The 12,392-nt window shown below is 40.2% G+C and overlaps 1 protein-coding gene across 7 annotated transcripts in view; it reads right to left on the reverse strand.

Annotated features, from left to right (window-relative positions):
- Positions 1-8,501, reverse strand: part of mbnl2 (muscleblind-like splicing regulator 2) — a 92,979-nt gene extending 84,478 nt beyond the window's left edge. For all 7 annotated transcript variants that reach the window (XR_009827438.1, XM_062060096.1, XM_062060083.1 and 4 more), the window contains exon 1: positions 8,276-8,501. The gene's annotated coding sequence lies outside the window, so the exon portion shown is untranslated. The remainder of the gene's footprint in view (positions 1-8,275) is intronic.
- Positions 8,502-12,392: the final 3,891 nt, after the last annotated feature.

The raw sequence follows: 12,392 nt of genomic DNA on the forward strand, positions 1-12,392 counted from the left end.
AGCCACTTCCTTCCCTCACAGTATCCCCACCCCTCCTATCACCACTGTCCTGTTTGACCCCAACCACCGTGGCTCACTCACACATTACTAGATTTAGGATTTCTGTGGCCTTCAGCGGTTTAAAAAATCTAAAACATAAAGGGGTTATTCTGAGACAATGACTAAACACATCAAATGAAGAGTGATGTGTGTTAAAATCGCCCTTAGTTATTATGAGGAGGCACTAACAAATGAATGAGTAAACATGGTTGGCTCAGAATTAGGGCAATACATGAAGACCAATGAAAAGGCAGCTGTCTTTTCTATTAATAAACTTGTAATCAAATATCAAGCAGCATTGAGTTGTGTTTCCTTTAGCTTGAAACTCATTCTGTCACACATTCACACTTTTTGTATTTTTGTCAGCAGACCAAATGATGCACAGTTAAAATTTTGAATTAAGTCATGCCTCGATTGGACAGGGTATGTTGTGCGACCTGCACCCGAAGCAACATGACGTCTTCTGGTTCACATAAAGTTGTGCAAGCCTTTGTTACCATCTAGCATTTTACCAGCCAAAATATAACAAAGAGGATATAAATAAGAACTCAAAAAGGATCCTAAAGATGTGCTGCAAGGAGACAGTGTTTCTGACACCCTCACTCAGCCTCTTTGTCAAAAAGAGAGGTATTATTAACTATTGTATTTAGACTTCTGGACTAACCTTTCACTCTTATGTTTTGATCATTTTCACTCAGCTTTGTGTTGGGTGCATTGCCTGGTTACATCACATCTGGTGTTTTGGTGGGTTTGTGCGACTGGCGTCCTCACTCAGCATGAGGGATTGGTAAAATCATCAATTTGATCATTTATGGATTGATATCGTTTAATTTTTGCAATATCAATACATAAAATATAATACCGATAACCCCAGGTCCCTGGCAGTCTAGTACGTGAAGCCGCAGTAGCAGCAGTATCACACTATGCTAACCTTAGATGCCAACAACTGGCCGTCCGGAACAAATCAAAACAAAGTGAGGGACTTACAGTTAGGGATGTCCGATAATGGCTTTTTGCCGATATCCGATATTCCGATATAGTCCAACTCTTAATTACCGATACCGGTATCAACCGATACCGATATATACAGTCGTGGAATTAACACATTATTATGCCTAATTTGGACAACCAGATATGGTGAAGATAATGTCTTTTTTTTTAATTAATAAAATAAGATAAATAAATTAAAAACATTTTCTTGAATAAAAAAATAAAGTAAAACAATACAAAAACAGTTACATAGTAACTAGTAATTAATGAAAATGAGTAAAATTAACTGTTAAAGGTTAGTACTGTTAGTGGACCAGCAGCACGCAAAATCATGTGTGCTTACGGACTGTATCCCTTGCAGGCTGTATTGATATATATTGATATATAATGTAGGAACCAGAATATTAATAACAGAAAGAAACAACCCTTTTGTGTGAATGAGTGTGAATGAGTGTACATGGGGGAGGGAGTTTTTTTGGGTTGGTGCACTAATTGTAAGTGTATCTTGTGTTTTTTATGTTGATTTAATAAAAAAATAAATATTATCGGACATCTCTAGTTACAAATATTATTACCTGATTCTTCGAGGTACTTTTATTTACATCATCATCTCCCTGCATGCGGCACTGTCGTCAAGTGCGCAAGAATAACCAAGCCCATATTTCAGGCGTTCAATTAAAAATTGCTGTGCGTTACGTTCTGTCTGACTGTACTAACAAAATAGGAGTCCCAAAAAAATAGCTCATGTAACCAGTCATTAACAGCAGGTGAGAATAATCAACACTAACCACCCGTAGGTGAGGAGGGAAACGCACAGAAGCAGGGTAAAGCTACTGCAACAGAATACAAGCAAAACAGAAAGTGAAACAAAAATAAGAGTGCAAAACAGGAAGTGAACCCACTAACACCAGAAAGACACCCAAAAAACTAAACAAAGTACGACCTGATGTAACAGTTTGTAACACAGTGAGGTTTACCAGCATACACGTGGACCAGCCACACCGGCTGGCCTCTGTTACACTTCCTCTGTTATTATTATTTTGTACTTGAAGAAACCATACCTTAATGCAATAAGCAGTGATGAAATGTTGCAATACAAGCACATTTTTACTTGCGATTCCTTTCTTATTATGTAATTGCACTTTTGAGACTTTTGACTTTAAACTGTTCAAAGTTGTTTATGGTGAAGAGAAAAAACTTAGTACATTTTCAATATTTAAGCGCGGATCGAATCGATCTAGAACCTCATGATTCGTAATCGAATAGATATAGGAAATTTGCTTGGACCCAACTCTACTCAGGACTAGAGTCCACTGGCAGGCACATTGAGACCAATCTCTCAGGCAGACTTTGATCTCCCTGTTTGATCCTAAACTGTGATCATACTTTAAAGGGGTCATATTGGGATTTTTCTTTCTACATTTAAAACACTTCTTTGTGGTCTACATCAGTGGTTCCCAACCACCGGGCCACGGCCCGGTACCTGTCCGTAGATCGATTGGATTGCACAAGAAATAAAAAATTATAAATAAATAAAAATCTTCATTTTTATTTTTTTATTAAATCAACATAAAAAACACAAGATACACCTACAATTAGTGCACCAACCCAAAAAACCTCCCTCCCCCATTTACACTCATTCGCACAAAAGGGTTGTTTCTTTCTTTATTATTATTTCTGGTTCCTACATTATATATCAGTATATATCAATACAGTCTGCAGCGATACAGTCCGTAAAGCCCACATGATTGTATTTTTTTATGACAAAAAAAAATTAAAAAATAGTCCGTCGGACGAATTTTCAAGCGTTGACCGGTCCGCAGTTACAAAAAGGTTGGGGACCACTGGTCTACATAACATGTAATTGCGGTTTCTTTGGTCAAAGTTTTGTGGACGGTGTTATTTACATGACTCCACTTCGACAGCGTCATCTCCCCGCCATCTTTGTTGTAGATTTTAACGCTTCCATAGCGTATCTACTGACAGATATAAGTTTGAACTATATGCTACTTTGTATTAGAAATGGTAACAGCTGAGAATGCATGTCCATGTACGAGCCAGTCTGCCCCACAACAAAAGGATAGAGAAAAACAAGGAACTTATTGACGACAGCGCGGATTACAATTGCAGGCTCGTGCAAAGCACTTTGGGTGAATTTATACCATATAAATAATCCGCTGACGTAGGGTTGGGCGATATATCGAATATACTCGATATATCGCGGGTTTGTCTCTGTGCGATATAGAAAATGACTGTATCGTGATATTCGAGTATACGTTCTCACGCAGTTGCTTTTAGCTGCGGGCATTACACTACAGGCGTTTCTTATCTCTCCTTCTCACAGAGACATAAAACAAGCGCACCTTCTTACATACGTCACATACTGTCGCGCATGCAACGTCATACGCTCTCGCGGAGCAAACAGGTAGCAGCATGGGTAATGTTAGCTGTGATGCTAGCGGAGTGGTGCGAGTGGTAATACGAGAGAAAGAAGGTGCGAATATGGTAACAAATGAAGGAAGAACAATTAATTCCCAAGAAAAACAGCACAGGGTCCATCGTCCGGTGGTGGTTTGGCTTCAAGTGGGAATATGTTGAACAGACCACCGTAATATGTCAAGTATGCGGAAAAAGCGTTGCTACAAAAAGTAGCATTACTGCTAATTTGTAGCATCATTTGAAAAGTCCCCCGCTAGAGAATGAAGAGTGCTTGAAACTCCGCATGTCAACATCTCCGGCCGGTGCCACACCCAACAAAATGCCCACGCAACCTGCACATCAACACCATTTCCACATCAACACCGTATGAAAAAAATAGTCAAAAACAGAAGGAAATAACGTCTGCAATAACCTACCACATAGCAAAGGACATACATATTTGATTTCCTATAATGCAGCTCATTTTTATTTGACAGTGATTGAAATATCTTGTGTGACATCATGCACAAAAGTGCACTTTAGTTGTTTTAAACTATTGTAGTGGCGTTCTGTACAAAAAGTACACTGTAATTTAGTGTTGTTTTGATATATCATCTTAGTGACATGCACAAAAGTGCACTAATAGCTGGTTTTAAAATGTCTCTGACAATCTTGAATTTTCTGTTTTGAAATTACATGAATGCTTGTGCCACTGCTTAATAACTGTTTAATAAATACAGTTTTGGTAAATTGACTTAGTTGTGTTTTTTTCTCTCTGCATGAACGTTTAAAATGAGCATATATTAATGCAGTATGAACAAGAATGTTTTAATGTAGACACATAAAATCATCATACTGCTGTGATTATATGCATCAAGTGTTCATTCAAGGTTAAGGCAAAATATCGAGATATATATCGTGTATCGTGACATGGCCTAAAAATATGGAGATATTAATAAAAGGCCATATCGCCCAGCCCTACGCTGACGTCACTGGTGTGAAAAACATCACAGCACAGGGCAAATTCCAAAAAGCTTGTTTAGAGGAAGTATAAAAATAGGCAAGATTGTTTTATAAAACAATATCTCCGCAATGCGTACACGGTTTGATTTAAAATGTTCGATACTTATGCGGATATCAAATATACAACAGCAGGCACCAATAAGTAAGAAAAGTTGGTTTTCAATAATAGGGCCCATTTAACTAAATGTACCGTACTCGCCCATTTTAATGGGTCCAAAAATAACACAAGTGAATCATTAAATCTGAATTGACTTACCTTTGACTGTTTGGTCCCCCTTTTGACATACAAATCTAATTTCCCAAAACAGCACAGTACATAAAAGATTACAGGCGGCGTGGCTCAGTTGGTAAAGCAGTCTAGCCAGCAGCTTAAGGGTTCTAGGTTCGATCCTAGCTTCCACCATTCTCATCACTGCCGTTGTGTCCTTCGGCAAGCCACTTTAACCTTGCGCCAAGCACCACCCACACTGGTTTAAATGTGCTTTAAAATGTAGATAATAGGTTTCACTATGTAAAGCGCTTCGAGTCTCTATATAAATATAATTAACTTCACATTACTGCCAGTGTTGGTGAATTTATCACTATCATTATTATTGTAGCTAGCTAGTAATGTTTCACTGTGCTTTATGTGCTGCATATGCATATATTAGTCAAGGCGGTTCATAGCCATACATGGGAGTAGATTAGTGTCAGAAAGTACGGGCATGTCTGGATGACTCGCCTTCATATTTCCAGTGGTTAGCTCCGATTTACGAAACCGCTTTATTATGAAGCTGGCTGTGGCGCGTTCTTTCTGATGTCACTTCCTGTGTGGGGCGTGGTCTTTCTGGCGTCACTTCCTCTCCGAACTTAGTTTGTAAACGATCAATGAGTCCATACAAAGCTAAGAGCCGCAGATTCAAGAAATACACGGCGCACTTACCCGTGTAAAAAATTATCCAATGAGAGGGACCTTAACCGATAGTTTAGTATGGTTAAAACAGGGCTTAGGCTGAATAATTATTAATTTAAGGCAGATCTGGGCAAATTAAGGCCCGTTAAGCTTTTCAATCTTTAAGATTGAAACTAGCTGCCATTATGATGTGCAGTGATGTTTTCTAATGACCGCAAGTCTTGAACTATACAAAGTATTTCAATGGTTGCAATCTGCGCTTATGGATGATATACCAGTTACTACAGTGTTTCCCACACATTCATTTATTTGTGGCGGCCCGCCACGAAAGAATTAAGACCGCCACAACGATTTTTTTTTTTGGCCTGTCCAGCTTCTCAGGCAAATCATGTAGTTGATGTAGATGCCCATATCGGCTGTTCAGATTTACTTTACAAAAGAGAAGTGTAGGATCAAGATTTTTGGAGCTCTTTGTTCAGTGGATCAGATGTTTGATGAAGCTTTGTGTCTATCTACCACCACTACTGTTTTCTGTTTATTTGTTACTGACTGTGGCAGGACACCTCTGCCTCTGTTTCACTTTATGTTGCTGGTAAATAATATGGTTGTAGTAGTAGGCTAAAGTTAAATTATTTAGTATGCACTAATTAAAGGGGCAGAGCTTTAAGAGACATTTTAGCTTTTATATTTTTATAAGATATATTTTTTGTAAGAACCACAATTAATAAATATATTTCAGTGAATATCTTATTGTTCAAATCTGTATATCAATATGTACATAAAGTGTTGTAATTATATTGTAAAATGGATGGATGGATGGATGGACGTTTAAAACAAAACTGTTATTATTCATTAGTAAGTATACATTTTTTGAGCCTTTTTAGAGAAAATCATATCATTGTAGTAAATTATGCAAATTACTCGATGATGTCATGGTGACCTCGCCCATAGCCACGCCCCCACCGCCACAGGTATCTTGGCAGTTTATGGGAAACACTGCAATGGTCATCTAATTAGTTACTATGGTAATCTACGTCACAGCAGCTCAGACGAGGCACCAAGCAGTGTGGGCGGGAAGCGTTTCCACAGACGCGGAAGGAGATTTTCACAACAAAGTTCTAAAGCTTAGTGATATATCAGATAGTAGGTGGGTTTATTTTGTACCCTTCGCGTTCATATTTCACTGTTTGTTGCATTTTTGTTGCGTTTCACTTGATTGTAAAATATGTCGATCGAAAGGGGGTGTGACATTCATATTTTGTCAATATTCAGTGTTTTATCGTTCGTAGAAAAATGTAAAATTCCATTACGTTTTTTAAGGCGGTCTGTCATAACGTTTTTAGCATTCAATCAGACATTATTGTGAGGTTTTGTATTAGTGTTCCTAAAAATAGATATACCGGCGCCCAGACACATTTTTTTCTCTAAATGTGGCCCCCGAGTCAAAATAATTGCCCAGGCCTGGTTTAAAGGCCTACTGAAACCCACTCCTACCGACTACGCAGTCTGATAGTTTATATATCAATGATGAAATCTTAACATTGCAACACATGCCAATACGGCCGGTTGTGCGGACATATTGGGACACCATTGTGGCCAGCTATTAAGTCGTCTGTTTTCATCGCAAAATTCCACAGTATTCTGGACATCTGTGTTGGTGAATCTTTTGCAATTTGTTTAATGAACATTTAAGACAGCAAAGAAGAAAGCTGTAGATGGGAAGCGGTGTATTAGCGGCTGGCTGCAGCAACACAACCAGGAGGACTTTGAGTTGGATAGCTGGACGCGCTACCGGGAGTACGCAGCTTTGGCTTCCAAACATTTGATCGCTTGCCCGTACGTACGTGCCGCTATGTGCATGTCACGTACGTAACTTTGGGGAAATATAGGTGCTGTATGAACTTTACGGAGGTGAACGGTACTTTGGGCTGTGGGATTGAGTGTGTTGTGCGGGTGTTTGAGTTGTATTGGTGGGTTATATGGACGGGAGGGGGGAGGTGTTTGTTATGCGGAATAATTTGTGGCATATTAAATATAAGCCTGGTTGTGTTGTGGCTAATAGAGTATATATATGTCTTGTGTTTATTTACTGTTTTAGTCATTCCCAGCTGAATATCAGGTCCCACCCGCCTCTCACAGCATCTTCCCTATCTGAATTGCTTCCACTGCCCTCTAATCCTTCACCCTCACTTTCCTCATCCACAAATCTTTCATCCTCGCTCAAATTAATGGGGTAATCGTCGCTTTTTCGGTCTGAATCGCTCTCGCTGCTGGTGGCCATGATTGTAAACAATGTGCAGATGTGAGGAGCTCCACAACCTGTGACGTCGCGCTACTTCCGGTACAGGCAAGGCTTTTTTATCAGCGACCAAAAGTTGCAAACTTGATCGTCGATGTTCTCTACTAAATCCTTTCAGCAAAAATATGGCAATACCGCGAAATGATCAAGTATGACACATAGAATGGACCTGCTATCCCCGTTTAAATAAGAAAATCTCATTTCAGTAGGCCTTTAAGGGGTTATCCGGCTTAGTGTAGACATAACCTTAGTGATGAAGGGGCCTGCACATGCGCGGTTTTTGCTTGGTGGTGAGAAATAATTTGCCATCAATCCCGTGTGGGTGCTCGGCATTGTCCGTGGGTGCTCGGGCCCCGAAGCACCCACGGGATTGGCGCCTATGGTATCACGCACAACGCTTGATATCGGCAATGACGTCATGCAGTTTAAACTATAGAGTCCAAAGGCACCGGCACAAACTCTTCTTCCCTTTCCTTTCACTTGTTTCCATTACCTTACCTTTAGCCTTCTTTAAGAGGCGATCGTAGAGAACCGAGTTAGTACGTAACGTAACGTAAATATTAACAGAAAAAGCAAACGATGCTAACAGCTAAGCTAACTTGCTGCTCGCTTACCTGATGGCGAACCTGTCACATCCAGCTGCGCGTGACAGCGCTACTCGGTCGGCGCGAGAAGCGCGAGCCACGTCCAGCAACCGCAGCCAATGTGCGGCATTCCACGACTTTGTGCCGGGTAACTTTTTCTTTCAATTTCGTATTTGCTTTTCAGTGAGAGACTTGTTGTTACTTGAGTCGCGACACGCTAGCTTGCTAACTACTTTTAAGGCTAGGGAGGAAGCAACAAGCGATTTTGACAGTTCATGGACGCGTGTAAATGCGTCGCGCAAAAGGGGGGTGATATTACACACGTCAAAACTGTTATAACACATTAGTAATCGATAGTTAAGCACGTATTAAGGTAAAATTTTACTACTTCTCCTTTCGAAACGTGCTAATATATATATGTGTGTTTTTGGGGGAGGTAAATGCACTTACAATCTAGGAAATAAATACTCCCCCCCCCCACAGTAATTGTGGAACAGTCCAGCAGAAGCAAGGGGAAAGGGAGGGGGTGCTTGTTGCCTAGGCAACAACATTGAATCTCCCCTGGGGGAAAAGATGTGGCTGGCGATTTCTGAACAAGTCACTGTCTGTCATGAAGACAACATTGCACATTAGACATAGCTAAAAACCAACACATTGCAAAACAAAATGTAATGACAAGACAAAATGTAGCTGGATGTTTCATTGCCAAACCACATGTAATACACTGCAACAGCTGTAGTTATAACAACTAAATCAACTTTACACAATAACAACAATAGTCATGTGGCAGAGAAGTCTTTGTGGTTATAGTTTGCAATTAGAGATGTCCGATAATGGCTTTTTTGCCGATATCCGATATTCCGATATTGTCCAACTCTTAATTACCGATTCCGATATCAACCGATACCAATATATACAGTCGTGGAATTAACACATTATTATGCCTAATTTTGTTGTGATGCCCCGCTGGATGCATTAAACAAGGTAACAAGGTTTTCCAAAATAAATCAACTCAAGTTATGGAAAAAAAGTGCCAACATGGCACTGCCATATTTATTATTGAAGTCACAAAGTGCATTATTTTTTTTAACATGCCTCAAAACAGCAGCTTGGAATTTGGGACATGCTCTCCCTGAGAGAGCATGAGGAGGTTGAGGAGGGTGTATATTGTAGCATCCCGGAAGAGTTAGTGCTGCAAGGGGTTCTGGATATTTGGTCTGTTGTGTTTATGTTGTGTTACGGTGTGGATGTTCTCCCGAAATGTGTTTGTCATTCTTGTTTGGTGTGGGTTCACAGTGTGGTGCATATTTGTAACAGTGTTAAAGTTGTTTATACGGTCACCCTCAGTGTGACCTGTATGGCTGTTGACCAAGTATGCTTGGCATTCACTTGTGTGTGTGAAAAGCTGTAGATATTATGTGACTGGGCCAGCACGCAAAGGCAGTGCCTTTAAGGTTTATTGGCGCTCTGTACCTCTCCCCACATCCGTGTACACAGCGGCGTTTTAAAAAGTCATAAATGTTACTTTTTGAAACAGATACCGATAATTTCCGATATTACATTTCAAAGCATTTATCGGCCGATAATATCGGCAGTCCGAAATTATCGGACATCTCTATTTGCAATGTTTCTAATAATGGCTACTCAGAATCAGAATCTTTTTGACGACGTTTATTCAATGTCAGGTTTTGACAATGATTTGACCATTGAAATTTGGTCATTTCCTAAACAACAACGTGGATCCAACGTTGGACATCAACATAGTCTCAGTTCAAAAATACAACTATTTTGCAACATTGTTTCAAAGTCAGTTTTAAAGGACATGTATGTATAATCAATGTTGTATTAATGTGTTGTGCCTGCTGGGAAGCACAATAATAAACATACAGTATCTCTCTGAGCATTACTGTTCTTGCAAAGGAACAATGCATGCACATTTTAGTGTGCCAGCTAGTGTGGCTGTGCATTAGGCATGACTCCCTGACACATTAAGGGCCTGATTTACTAAGCGTGTGCAATCTATAAACTGTGCAATCTATAAACAAGCATTTACAATTAGTGGGCGTATTACGTGTGATTTACTAACACTGCGTGTGTAATTGAAAAGTGGTGCAGACTGCCTTAATAATTATGTATTCTGCGTGTAAATCACCCCACAGACACTCATTTACTGCACATTCATGTTAGCATGCTTCTTCAAGTGCCATTTTGCTATGTTTTTAAACACGCAGGAGTCATGCACTACTATTAATAGGCATTTTAGAAGCAGTTCTGAGGTGCATCTACATTGAAACCACTTTCTTTTTTTATCGTCGAAGATGTGCTCTTGTAGAGAAGTTGCATTTACTACGCTCAAGATGCAAAAAATATATGGGGTTTTTTCACATAAAAAATATTTTAATAATATAGGTTCTATGTGAAATAAACAGACGTCATAAAAAAATAGAGGACACCAAAGCGCATCAATTGAATTTGTTTTAATCAGCCCCTTAAGTCCTCTAGCAGCTACAAAACTATAAATGATGTTGCTGAATAGACGATATGTTTAATATTGTTTATGTCTGACTGTCCAAAATGTTGACACGAGTGTGTAGAATGGAGGGTTCTTGTCTGTGCAGCGCGAGCACTGATCCTGCAGCCGTGCACGGAACTGTCAGTTTGCACGTCCTTCTGACACGTGCTAAATAAAATACAAAATAGTGCTCGCAAAACTGTGATGAGTGTTGATAAATCACATTGCGTGTGCTAAATAATTACAGTATATAGAGACGCAAAATGGATTGCACGACCTTTTTTGCTCACTTAACAGACTCAATCCACTTTTCACACGTTTAGTAGATCAGCTTTGCGTATCAGGTTTGCACGTGTTTTAGTACCTGTTAACCTTTAGTAAATTAGACCCAATGAGTTTGCACTGGACATTGAGCTGACAGACTTTTTCGTGGAGTTCTCGGCTCACAATCTGCGTAGACTTGTCTGATCCCCTGGCAGTGTGAATGGGGCAGATCCCGGCGGGTTACATTGGTGCCGTGACCCGGATTGAGAATGAGGGATGCCAGCTCGTGTGGTTGTGCTGTAGTACCCATGTAAACCTCACTCCCTGGTACCTTGAGTTTGCACTGGACAATGAGCTGACTATTTGAGCTTTTGGCTTTTTCCCAGTATTCTCGACTCTCAATCTGCGGACACTGGTTTGTTTCCCGGGCAGTGTGAACGGTGCGGATACAGGCAGGTGGCATTGGTGCTGTGACCCTGATTAAGAGTGGGATTAAGTGGGGTACGTGTGAACGGATGTCAGCTACAGTTTGAGTGGTTACGCGGTTGTACATGTGTACTCAGTGGCCTAGTGGTTAGAGTGTCCGCCCTGAGATCGGTAGGTTGTGAGTTCAAACCCCGGCCGAGTCATACCAAAGACTATAAAAATGGGACCCATTACCTCCCTGCTTGGCACTCAGCATCGAGGGTTGGAATTGGGGGTTAAATCACCAAAAATGATTCCCGGGCGCGGCCACCGCTGCTGCCCACTGCTCCCCTCACCTCCCAGGGGGTGATCAAGGGTGATGGGTCAAATGCAGAGAATAATTTCGCCACATCTAGTGTGTGTGACAATCATTGGTACTTTTTAGTACTTTAACTTTACTTTAAACCTCACTCCATGACAATTTAAGAGTTCGCACTGGACTATGAGCTAACAGCTCATTGGCTAGCACCCTCAACTCTCCATCATCTCCTGATAGGCAGGACTGAGTTGGGCTGGCTGGACCAGGCGAGTTACATACATTAGGTTAATGAAATGTGCATTGCAGTTTAAATGTGTAAGATGTAGTACAAATACAATATCTTTCACTGAAGTGAACTTTTTACAAGGCAAAGTGAGTAATATTGAGTTATTGAGTGTCAGGGATGAAGATGTTATCATGTGACTGCGCTTCGGCAGATTAGACAAACAGGGATGTATATGTTCAATGCATGTTGAAATGCAAACATGAAGTGTTTGTACTAGCATAACTACTGTTTCATAAAACATAACAAGTAAAAAAAAAAAAGTAAGTTATTATGGATGGAAGCTCACATAGGTCAAACTCATCTCCCAAGGCTGAATGTATTGATCTTAACACATGGGTGGTGTTTGTAGGGAAAAAACATG

This window comes from Entelurus aequoreus, linkage group LG01, assembly GCF_033978785.1.
Source record: "Entelurus aequoreus isolate RoL-2023_Sb linkage group LG01, RoL_Eaeq_v1.1, whole genome shotgun sequence".
NCBI classification, from domain to species: Eukaryota; Metazoa; Chordata; class Actinopteri; order Syngnathiformes; family Syngnathidae; genus Entelurus; species Entelurus aequoreus.